Source organism: Plectropomus leopardus, chromosome 1 (genome assembly GCF_026936395.1).
Source record: "Plectropomus leopardus strain MGB_pleo_1.0 chromosome 1, ASM2693639v1, whole genome shotgun sequence".
Taxonomy (NCBI): domain Eukaryota; kingdom Metazoa; phylum Chordata; class Actinopteri; order Perciformes; family Serranidae; genus Plectropomus; species Plectropomus leopardus.
In genome coordinates this window covers 41,138,351-41,151,208 of record NC_142176.1, presented here as the reverse complement: position 1 = coordinate 41,151,208, position 12,858 = coordinate 41,138,351, and the positions used below count along the sequence as shown (strand labels likewise).

Here is a 12,858-nt window from a genome sequence, read left to right as displayed (position 1 = left end):
GCCATACACCACAGTCAGTAGGTATATGTGTGTGTACTGTAGCTTTAAAAGCAGCCTGTTACGGCTCCCTGCAGTCTCTGACCAACCGCATGATTGAGGGCTTCATCTGCTGTAAATCTGTAATTACAGAGGCCTTGCAGAGTTTTTAGAAGCAGGTGGGTGCTTGGATTGTAACTTCCCTTTTTGAAGTGTGTCAGTTCAACGTGTGTGTGTGTTTAGTGTGAGGAACTGATGACTGCAACTGACGGTCATGTCAAAAAATACTCTTTGAAAAAGCAACATCATGATATCATACTTTTGACTCTTTCCATGTTGTTGGAGGGATATGCAGACCTACAACAGAGTTTAGCTATTACTGTGACTGCTACTGACACACACACACACACACACACACACACACACACACACACACACTCACACACAGAGGAATGCTAAATGTAAGGCATAATTGTGTCTGTAGTACAGAGCTTGTAGTGATTTAGTGTGATGCTGAAAGGATAAAAGTCTGTGTCTTCTCACACCGCAGTGTTATTGTGGTCCTGTGTTGTGTAAAGATTTACTGTCCCTGTGACAGACGAGTAGGTTTACCTGACTCCTCTATCTGCACCTTCTGTTGAAACATGATTGTGAATTTCAGGCATACATCCATACAGACAGAAGCTGACAGCATCTGTTTCTCATGTTTCCTTAGATCTACATGGCTGTACATTTGACACTTTTGCCTTCACACACTTTGCTCCAGACTGAATTTTTTTGCAGGTGTTTGATGAATTACAATGAAATTTAGAACACTCATGTTTCATCTAATTTCAAATAAAGAAAGTCTTGGCTTTCAGAGTGTTAAAAACCTCCTGAAACCCACCAGCAGCCCACAAACAACCGTGAAATGTTATGTTTGCCAAAAAGATGTAGCAGGATTTAGTGTTAACTTTAATTTCCTTAAACCATGTTTCAGAAAGATGACAAATAAATCTACCTTGAACCTTGTACCTTGTACCTTATCACATTCATGTCAGACTCTTTCACACCTGTCACATGTGCCTAGTGTGAACCTGCTCTCATCTGTGAAGAGAATAAGATGCCAATGCTGGACCTGCCAATTCTGTCTTACTCTGGCAAATGTCAGTCAAGCTGCATGGTGCTGTGCTGTGAGCACAGGTCCCACTAGAGGACATCGGTCCCTCCTGCCACCCTCATGAAGTCTGTTTCTGATGGTTTGGTCAGAAACATGCACATCAGCAGCCTGCTGGAGGTCTGGAGGTCCTGCTGCTGGGTTGATGCCCTGCTACAGCACTGTCCATCTCTCCTCATGTAACGGCCAGTCTCCAAGTATCTCTGCTACTGGGAGACACAGCAAACCTTCTTGCAACCACATCCAGGATGGATGTGCTATCCGGGAGGAGCTGGACTACCTTTGCTACCTGGTGGGGCAGCAGGTACTGGCTTATGCTACCAGAAGTGACCAGAAGGACACTAACAAAACACAAAACTAGAGAAGAATCAGTCAGGAAGAATAAGGAGAGAGCAATACCATTCCCTTTTGGGGGATTGTCTTCCTTTGCTTCTCCATTGCACCTGCTGTCACTTGTCATTTGTACCAAAGCAGGTGAAATTGATTCACAGTCACTTGTGCCTCCTTAATGGACAGACTGATATCCCTGAAGATGCACTGACTTGGTGTTATACTATGGCGATTAAGTGTTCCCTTTACTTTTTTTTAAACAGTGTATATAGATACACTGTATTTAATGGAAACATTGATACTGTAGAAAGGGTGGCAGGATGGGGAAGGTGGTGTCAGGGTCTAGAAGTAAATTTTTAGCCCAGGGCTCCCCAGCAGCCTAATGTTGCCATGCTTAGATACATCTCTGCTTATTGTGTGCACCTGTCACTGTTCTCTCTTTCGTACCAGCATGTGACCGGAAATGATTTTAAGATATGCTGCTATGTGATTTTTTTGAATTGCTTCATAATGGTTGACAGTTTAATGGGCTAAGGTCCCATGAAGCGCATTTCTTCTGGCACACATTGTCAAAGTGAGATACTGTCTTCCCGTAACACGTACTTGTTTAAGCATTTCTTTCTAATCGTCACAGCTCCCAGGTCGGCACTGTTTAATGACATCCAGCAGCGCTGTGTTGATTTAACAACTGACTGAAGCTCATCAGATAAAAGCCTAGCATAACCCTGTGTTAAATCTTGTAAACGTAGTCTAATTTAAGACATTACACACTAATACTCAAACTCCTTTGAGGACTTAATGAGATTAAATTATTATGCTTCCAAGGATCACTCCCTACATGGGCATGAAATCTAGTCTAGAAAGAAAGACCTTATGAACAGGATAATAAATCAGATTATGATGGAACTGTGAAGAGATGTGGTTATGTAAAGAACAATAAATGGAGTCATGGACAGAACAAGAAATGTGGTTATAACAGGTGCTTTTAACAGAACAACAAAGACGGGTCTGTACATAACAAATCTCTGGATTCCTAAGAATTTGCATTCTTACTGTACCACAGAGGCATGTCAGCATATGTGCAAATGTGTCTGGTTTGATGGATTCATGTCTGTGACCTCTCAAGAAACGCTGAGATGTCCCTTTAGCTTTTCTAGCTGGGCTGTGGTTGTATAGGAAGACTTTAGATTATGTTATACATTCTGAATATGTGTGATGTGTGTTCCAGGGCAGGCTTATTTACAGATCAACAAACCTGTCATGCAGAGGAGATTTAACCAGATTAGCGAGAAGCACATTTAATCTCCTGCTCCCAGCTCAACACACCAACCATGTCATACCTCACCCTCACATACGGGACTTACTAGTACATTGTGGTTTTGTTTTGCCAGTTAGTTAAGTGAGTGTGCATGTGTTTTGTTTTGTTTAAGCCTTACCTTTATCTGACTTTTAAATGTTGGACCATCAGTAAGTGGAGGAGATGAGGTGATCTTATTAGGTGCCAAAGAACAAAACTTTCCATTTATTGGTTGACCTACATCTCAACCTTCATCTACGCCCAGACTAAGGTTGAGCCCAGACCCCCATAGAGTGTCTGGGCTCAGCCTTAGAGATAGGGTAGGAGCTCAGACATCCAGAGGGAGCTCTGAGTAGAGTCCCTGCTCCTTCGTGTAAAATGGGGCTGTTAAGGTGGTTTGGGTATCTTATCGAGACACTCCTGGGTACCTGAGGTTTTTTTGGGCAGATCATGAACTGGTAGAGGGCTACAGGCTGCACTCAGAATATGCTGGAGGGATTATTTATCTCATTTTAGGATCCCTAACCTAACCCAGGAGGAGAAATGATGTTGGAAAGAGGGAGATCTGGAGTACCTTGCTCATGATGGACATGCCTTTAATTAAAGAAAAACATGGATAGATGGATGGACTTTCTATAATACATGTACAAGCAGTTTACAGTATAGGTAAGGTAGGGCAAGATTGTGGTTATGGCAGCTAAAATATGGTTGGGAATGGGCAACTAAAACACCTGGTTAAGGTTGTGGAATATTGTGGTTAGCAAAAAGGAGAACATAAATTGAAGGTCTATGACAGAATGCAAGCTCCCATCTAAAACCATGTCCATCACAACTTTCCTTTCTGTCTCCTTACATAAAGGACACACTGCTTCCTACCTCTACACTATATGGTAGCATGTACTGTAGATTGTGTAACAATGACAAAACAATACATTGCGTTATGTCACTGAGCACTTCCTCACATAGACAGAATTGAAACATATTTAGATGTTATTAGAAAAAGATGTTGATTAGTGCCAGTTTTAACCACATTCATGTATTTGTTTTATTTCCAGTGCTGAACACTTCATTAGCTACTTCAGCATTTAAATTCCCTCACATACAGTTATTTTGATTTCCTGTATTGTTTATGATCTCCTTTTATTACTCTTCTCTTCACTCATCATCTTGACAGCAACACGAACACAGAGATGTGAAGGTATTTTCAGTCAACAGAAGAAGAAAAAACCATCCCCCACCCACTGCTAATGTCAAATATGTTTCATCATTTGCAGCATGTGTTTCAGTTTCATCACGCTTACATTTTCAGCTGCTGTAATCTTTGGGCTGTGCAGGGATCACACAGTGTGACTGCAGGGCTTGCTGAGAATCTCACTCCATGCTGTTGGTGATGCTCCTACCAACTTTAATGAGGTCATTTCTCCCCTTCCTCCTCTTTAATGTAACTCTTGACAAATTTCATCATTCCATTGCTGTGACAGGGGAATTAAAGAGAAACAGAAAGCTGAAATAAAAGCATGGTAATGTCAGTCAGTCTACGATCACCTCTTTTCCTCCACTATAGCCAAAATTATACTTATTTCCATGCATTCTAATGCAACAGTCTCTATTTTGATTGAGACAAACCACAAATTCAAAAAATGTATCTTTCATATCAGGTCAGATCACTTCGCCAGATAATCTCAAAGAGAGTATTTTCAGTTGAAACAGTAGAAACAGTCAGACAAACACAGAACAAGCAGAAAAAAAACCATAGACTGTCCCCACGAGGAAAACAAGAGCATCACCCATTTCAGCTAACACCCAAAACTGGCATGTGGTTACACTGAAGTGACCAAGCTTTCTTGTGTAAAGGAGTATAGGAGGAAGTCAGGTGATTATATAGCGTGAGGAAGCAGGAGGTCGTTGTAGATGGATGGGTCGGTACATAACCGGGCATAAAGCTCGCAGTGCTCAAATGGATCAAACCAGCTAGAGGTAGAATCACTTGTATACAAATGCTTTTCAAATGATCCACGTTTTGTAATCACAGTGTTCATTCTGGGTCTTCTCATGAATGACAACATGTGGAGAGTGGTGATTTTTGGGGTTCATGCCAGTATGAACGCTCATGCACTAACATACAAATCTGTGCGGGGCCATGCTCTGCTTTGACAACACTGTTGCCCCTTATTGATAAATTAAAAAAAACCCAAACATTTGAGGACATGCTTAATTGCCTAATCAAAAATAGCAAAGAGATTTTGAGATGTTTGGACAAACTGGTATTTGATTATGGCCAAATTTTGTGCCAGGCCAATGTACTTGTTTGAGATGTGTGTCCCCGTTGAGCAATTTCAAAATAATTTTACACACGTGGTTCAAAAATTGTACTGAAACAAGTTAGCAAGTTTTGCAATGATTAGAAAATAAGTATTTCTGATTTATAATCTGATATGTGATATGTCACAGTCTTTTTAATTTTTTTTATTTGTGGTGCTCCCTAGTGTCAAGTCAACCGACTTGAATGAAGCTTTCAGATTTGATGCTCGTGCTTATGTTAAAATTCCCTTTGTGATGATCGGCTCAACGGTTATGGAGTTAGGTCTGTCTATGTACTTAGCCATGCCCCCTCTACATTCATCAGTCAATATCTTTTAAAAGCAAAATGACATCAACAAGCTTTTGATAACTTTCAATAACCTTGGTTCAATAATGATTCACTTAAAAAAATGGTAGCAACAGAACCTACGATTTAGGAGGCAAAAAATGTGTTCTCAAAAAATTCAGAATGTGGGAAAATCTAATCCTTGAGGCTTTTTGTAGAACCCATGGAGCTACAAAGGCATTTAAATCCACCCTATCCTTCTCTATCCTGGTCCTCTGATGATCCTGATGACTCATTGTCTTTCATGTCTCTTAGTTGCCTCAGTACTGACTTCGGTTTTCCAGAGTGAGAGAATAGCTGACTGCACCTTTGGTTCCTCCGGCTGTCTGGGTGTCCTTGTTGAAAGTCTCTGTAGAGGGTGGCTTTTCTGTCCAGCTGGGCAGGAATAATCCCTCTGAAAAGATTAAAGATCAATTACAAAGTGCATTAACACCAGGATGATCACCCTCGAGGCCAAACATTAGAGCTTAGTAGTGTGTCAGATATCTGGCAAAGCTCAGCCTATTGTGGACAAATCATCATGAAATGATGGCTCCAATGGCTGTGACATGCATTAATAATAATAAAAAAAAGTATTGTTGGGTTTTTGTTACCATAGAATAAGGCATTTATATTTACAGAGGAAACGAGTCCTATTCCAAGGAGCCATGTTGCACTACCATGTTTCTACAGTAGCCCAGAATGGACAAACTATTTGAACCTTTCTATATTCTTTGTATCTGTGTTGTAGTCTATGCATGAGTAAGTTTATGTGTGATTCAAACCTTATTATTGTGTGTATTAGTAAGAAAGATCTTACAATAGACTACACATTTTATGAATGGCAAAGGCAATTTTTGTCCCAAAAAACTGCTAATTTGAAATGGTTATGTTTTAAACTACTGATGTTGACTCTACAAACTGGCAACCAGAGATTTTGTCACCTTTATAATTCGAGCACCAGTGGTGTGTGAGTATGTTTGTTTTCATGTGAGAGTGTGTGTGTGTGTGTGTGTGTGTGTGTGTGTGTGTGTGTGTGTATGTGTGTGTGTCATTGTGTTACAAAGTACTTCATTCAGGTCTTGGCACTAACTGCTTGTTTACCTGAATCAGGTTGAGGATAGTATGTTCAGCATGTGACCAAATGTTATTTTCCGACAACTAGATCCACACTGCATTTCAGGAGACGCACACACCTGCAACTCCCTCCCCCTCCCTGTTAGTGTGTGTTGAGGCAGGTCTGTTTCAAAACTGGCTGACTGGCTGCTGAGTGAATCATTTTACCCATTGTCACTGCAGGCCTCGGGTTGATGATATAATTATTTTTGGCACTTTGAGCAGAGGTGCTGAATAGACCCAGTGATTTTCTTTATGAATAGTACAGTACAGTACAAATAACCAGCCTGTTCTTAGGCCATCAAATACAGCAGGGTGGTCAGTGGCTATCAGCACCTCTTAGCTTCTGTATGACACAGACCAGGCCTTTAAAGGTCCAGTGTTTAGGATACACTGCCATCTGGTGGTGAGGTTGCTGAACTGAAACTTCTGCCATGTGCCAAGTGTGTTGGAGGGCTACAGTTGCTGACTCAAAAACACAAATGGCCCTATCTATGCTGTTGTTTGGTTTGTCCGTTCTGGGCTCCTGTAGAAACAATATGACTAACTCTGTGGAAGAGGACTAGTATTGTAGATATGAATAGCTCATTTCAAGGTAACAACAACACAATTATTCTTATTTTCAGGTCATTAGAATCTAACATAGATGTGAATAATATATACCATTTAGATAGATGCTTCTAATTCCTGCACACTGGACCAGAACCCGTTTTGAATGGGGGGCAGTGAGAGATGTTTGTGGGTAACGTGTTAATTTTTAGGACTTTATGCTAGCACGCAGGCATTTCATGTTTTTTTAAATTTAAAACCAGTGGCCATTGTTTTTTAGGGTTTAAGGGTATTTGAGGCTCAGACCTAACAGAATTTGATAAATAAACCACTTTTTGGTGCTTTTTTATGCACTCTGACACTTTATTTACATTCAAAGTGCACATCGTAATCTCAGGAAAGTTGAAATGTGTACCTTAAAGAGTGTCAAATCTGGGGGGTACTTCAAAACTGCTTTAATTTAACATATATTAACTAGAATTGTACTTATGTTATCAGTGTTGGAATTTAATCTACTCAAGTACCGTATCTAAGTACAATTTTAAGGTTCATGTACTTGAGTATTTACATTTTATGCTAGTTTGCTAGTTTTATGCTCCTCTTCATTTCAGAGGTAAATCTTGTACTTTTTAATGCACTACATTTATGTGACAGCTTTAGTTACTTTACAGATTAAAATTATTAATACAAATATAAATCAACTAATAAATTATGATGTATTATTATCTACCCAGCAGTAGGCCTATATTTGTAATGACCTCCACCCTTACCAGCTGCTAAGTTAAAGTGATGAACACATTAATACAATAATAATTCTAATATATAGGCTATAGTATCTGAAATGGGCCAGTCTGCATAATTAACCCCTTAACGTCTAGTGGGCTATTTCAAGTATACTTAAATTGTATTATGGTATTTTAATGGTATTTTGAATGCAGGACTTTGACTGAAAACAGAGTATTTCTACACTGTTGCTACTTTTAATTCAGTAAAAGGTCTGAGTACTTCTTCCACAGCTGTATGTCAGTATATTGGAATATTAAATTGCTTTTCTTTCACTCATAGAGCCTATTTTCAGACCCTGTTCACCTCTCCATTATCTGCAGCTGCCTGTCTGTCCCTCTACTTTAAGGAACCTCTAAGATCTATCTTTTGCCTCCCATATAAAACAAACTTCAAGGACTGCTTTCTTTCACTTGCGTAACATCACAAAAATTAGACATATCCTGTCTCAAACAGGCGCCGAAAAATTAGTGCACGCATTTGTTACTTCTAGGCTGGATTACTGCAACTCCCGATTATCCTGTTGCCCCAACAAGTCTGTGAAGTCTCTCCAACTGGTGCAGAACGCTGCTGCACGTGTTTTAACAGGAACCAAGAAAAGGGATTATATTTCTCCTGTTTTAGCTTCTTTGCACTGGCTCCCTGTAAAATCCAGAATTTAATTTTAAATCCTCCTCCTTACATACAAAACTCTGAATGGTCAGGCTCTATCCTATCTGTCGTAGCTCATAGTTCCATAACAACCCTCAAGATCTCTTCGCTCTGAAAATGCAGGGTTGCTTGTGGTTCCCAAAGTCTCCAAATATAGGATGGGAGCCATAGCCTTCAGCTGCCATGCTCCTCTTTTATGGAACCATCTTCCAGTTTCAGTCAGGGAGGCAGACACACTTCTAAGGGTAGACTTAGGACCTTCCTCTTTGATAAAGCGTATAATAAGGGCTGGCTCAGGTTGCCTGGACCAGCCCCTAGTTAGGCTGACATAGGTTTAAGCTGACAGGGGACTTTCTATGATACACTGAGCTCCTTCCTCCTTCTCTTGCTCCCTCCAACTGCAAACGCTTATGTCATTTTACTGCATTACACTAACTCGGCTGCCTCTCTGGAGCATTCCTGCTCCCTTGTTTCCTAGTTTTCCTGGATCCTGGTTGCAATCTTGGCCGCACCTGATCGTGGTGATAGCTGTGCTGATGCTGTGACCCTGCCTTTGGCCTTGCTCGTGCTGTGGCTACATTGATACCGTACATCACATGCTATCATAGAGTGCATTTCGTAATTTTACACCTATCACTATTGTTATATGATATGCTATTGTTACCATTATTGCTGTGCCTCTCTCCCTCTCTCTTTCCTCTTCCTCTTCCCTCTCTCTTTCCTTTGTCATTATTGTAATTTAATTGTGAATTACGACATCTATATGCACATCTGTCCATCCTGAAAGAGGGATCCCTCCTAAGTTGCTCTTCTTTCAACCATTTTTCCCCCTGGTACAGGTTTTTTTTGGGGGAGCTTTTCCTCAGACGATGTGAGGGTCTAAGGACAGAGGGATGTCATATGCTGTAAAGCCCTCTGAGGCAAACTGTGAGTTATGATGATGGGCTTTATAAATAAAATTGACTTGAATTGACTTGACTCTCTCTCTGTCTCTCTCTGCCTGTCCCTCTCTCTCTCTGTCTGTCCACCTCTCTCTTTGTGTCTGCCTTTGAGAACAAAGTTTGTTGGTCTATTGGAACATTTACTGAACAGCAGGTAGATTACAGATACTGATCCTTGGAAGGAGCCCGGCAGCACACCATTAAAATAGTCTAGCAGGAGCAATAGGTTCCAATAGGTACCCAAATTGCATTTTTGCAGCCTGTTTTTAGGACCCCAATGGTGTCTGATTTAAAAAATAATAACAATATAAATACATAAATAGAAATAAAAAATCAGGATTTCTTCTCGAATCTTGAATTGATGTTGACTTGAATAGAGAAAAACACCAGAAACTAATCCATTTTTTCATATAATTTGTACCAGGAATTAAATGGACAGGTTGTTGACATGGTGCAATCAGTTTTTATTGTGTCATAACTGCTGCATTAGGTGTCTCTTAATGGTTGTTTGGGGGGCTACATTAGCTGGGATATGTGACGTCCATTCTTTAAATTAAATGCATCGTAAGCCTATCAAAATCTACAACAGTGCCATAATATTCCTGAGGCTCTGATGAGACTGCATTCCTGCAGATGAGACAGAGAGCAAAACATTCATGCAGACATACATGTGCCTGGAAAAAGTCAATTGTGTGTGTGTGTGTGCGTGCGCGTGTGTGTCTGTGCGTGAAGTCAGCAGATTTTCTTCACCTCCATGTTGCAGGAGTTTAGTAAGACCTCAGACAGAGCTGCCAGTAATACAATAGCAGAGCTCCACCCAATACTTTGTACTTCCCCAGAGGTATATTACTGTTATGGAATCAATACACGTCTTTGTAAGAGATTAATTCTAAGTTTTTGTTAATGTTGAAGTCATAAAACATCTTTGAAAGTGTCCTCCACCCTCAGTTAACTTGGTGGCAAATATGTTTGTATGTGAGTGTTGTCATAGCAAGTGCATGCCAAGCAGATTAGTTCTGATAGGAAAGTAGTTACTTCTCTCCAAGTTTTTTTTTTTCAAAGAAAGTATGTTTGAATGTTGTCAGAACGGTGCCCACTTGTTCTTACAGTTTTTCATGAAGTATTTCATAACCAGCAGGGTCTGGAATCACATAAGCTACTGTATGGCTCTGATCTCTGTGTTGCCTCGCCCATCAATCAAAATTTACAATGAATTTCCTAAGGTGGTGAAGGTGTGTCGGGTGAAGTCAAGTCAAGTCAAGTCAGTTTTATTTATATAGCCCATTATCACAAAACATGGTTTGCCTCAGAGGGCTTTACAGTGTACGACATCCCTCTGCCCTTAGACCCTCACATCACCCAAGGAAAAACTCCCCCAAAAAGAACCCCTGTAACGGGGAAAAAAAAGAGGAAGAAACCTCAGGAAGAGTGGTAGAGGATAGTGAGGGATCCCTCTTCCAGGACGGACAGACGAGCAATAGATGTCGTAAATAGCAAGTGAAATACAATCATGGCAAAAAAGGAAAGAGAAAGGGGGGGGGGGGCACAGAACAATAGAAACAGATGCATGTCATATTACAATAATGGTAGGTGTGAAATTAGTAATTGCTCTCTATGATGATGTTGATAGAGATGATAACAGTCTCATGCATATGTGAAAGGGAGGTGTCCAAAGGCAAGATCACAGCATCGGCGCAACCAGGACCAGACCACAATCAGGGCGAGCGGGGGGCACAGAATCAGTACAGCCACAGCACGAGCACAACCAAAGGCAGGGTCACAGCATCAGCACAGCTATCACCACGGTCAGGCACAGTCAAGGTTACGGCCAGGATCCTGGGAAACTAGGAAACAAGGGAGCAGGAACGCTCCCGAGAGGCAACAGGATTAGCGTAGTGCATTTCAACAGACCCAGGCTCTGTAATCGCGAGCCCCAGGTAGTGAGAGTACCACATGGCTATCACAGAGCTAAGCTAAGCTTGCACATGGCAATGCAGTAAACAGACATGCATGATTTCTGATGGCAGCATTGAGAGAAGGAAAGGAGCTCAGCATATCAGAGGAAGTCCCCCGGCAGGTTAAACCTATGTCAGCCTAACTATGGGCTGGTCCAGGCAACCTGAGCCAGCCCTAATTATAAGCTTTATCAAAGAGGAAGGTCTTAAGTCTACCCTTAAAAGTTGAAACGGTGTCTGCCTCCCTGACCGAAAATGGAAGTTGGTTCCATAGGAGAGGAGCGTGGTAGCTGAAGGCTCTGGTTCCTAACCTACTTTTGGAAATTTTGGGAACCACAAGTAACCCTGCGTTTTCAGAGCGCAGTGATCTTGAGGGTTGGTAAGGAACTATAAGCTTTGACAGATAGGATGGAGCCTGACCATTTAGAGCTTTGTAAGTAAGGAGGAGGATTTTAAATTCAATCCTGGATTTCACAGGGAGCCAGTGCAGAGAAGCTAAAACAGGAGAAATATGATCCCTTTTCTTGCTTCCCGTTAAAACACGAGCAGCAGCGTTCTGCACCAAGTGACTGGAGAAGGCATGGTGTCTGTGACAGTCATGGCGGTGTCTCCAATGTGTCCTGTGTGTGCACACAGTTGTGTTCACTGAAAAACTATATGAAAATAAAAGTTTTATTTGGTGATATTTATTTACAGTATTAGGAGATATTATTTAATACTGTTGTTGCTCTGTTTTGCAGTTATTTAATGCTGTTTGATGCACTATTGGCTTCACAGCTGACCACACATGTCAGCACACAGTCCTCTCCTCTGTGCTTGGGGTCAGAGATGTGATGGTGAGATAGCGCTGATTAAGTAATGAGCAGAATTCAGTGAGATTTGAGTTTGCTCATTATTTTTTCAACTAAAAAGGGGCTAATGGAAAAGTTATGGTTAGCCCAAACTTAAATGAAATGGCCTGAATGGAATGAATATTTATGATGAAGTGGATCTATATGTCAAGTGTGATGTGAGGCCAAATTGAATGTGAGAGGCATCATTTATCACAACTTTTGCGTGAAGTGGCATATGCCTCTTTCAGGGCTCGTTTTATGCATACACAATGTCTAAAAATGAGACCCCTGGTCTGGTTGAGGCATATGAAAGAGTAGCTCTATTCTCAGTAGCATTATCTAGGTGTGTTAGTCCGACGTTGAGAAATTTTATTTAGTATGTTTTCAGTTTCCACTAAAAAGTTTACATCTCAGCTGAAGAAAAAACAGCTTAAGATAGTTAAGCTGGCTGACCAGCCTTTTTGGACCAGCTTTAGGTATGTTGTTGCATCATTTTGATGGTTTAGCTGGTCATTCCAGCTTGTGATGGTCACTCTAGCTGGTTCATCCATTGAACATCTTGTTAAATTGAAACCAGGAGAAGGAGAAATAACAGTGTCATGAGGAGAAAGTATGAAAAGCAAAGGGCATATATCAGTTAAGTCT

General features: G+C 40.9%; 1 protein-coding gene across 5 annotated transcripts in view; it reads left to right on the top strand.

Annotated features, from left to right (window-relative positions):
* The window catches only part of cemip (cell migration inducing hyaluronidase 1), a 143,197-nt gene that overhangs the window by 15,250 nt on the left and 115,089 nt on the right, over positions 1-12,858 (top strand). For 2 of the 5 annotated variants that reach the window (XM_088081197.1, XM_088081199.1), the window contains exon 2: positions 9,324-9,411. The exons of the other annotated variants lie outside the window; for them this stretch is intronic. The gene's annotated coding sequence lies outside the window, so the exon portion shown is untranslated. The remainder of the gene's footprint in view (positions 1-9,323; positions 9,412-12,858) is intronic. 5 annotated transcript variants of the gene reach the window in all.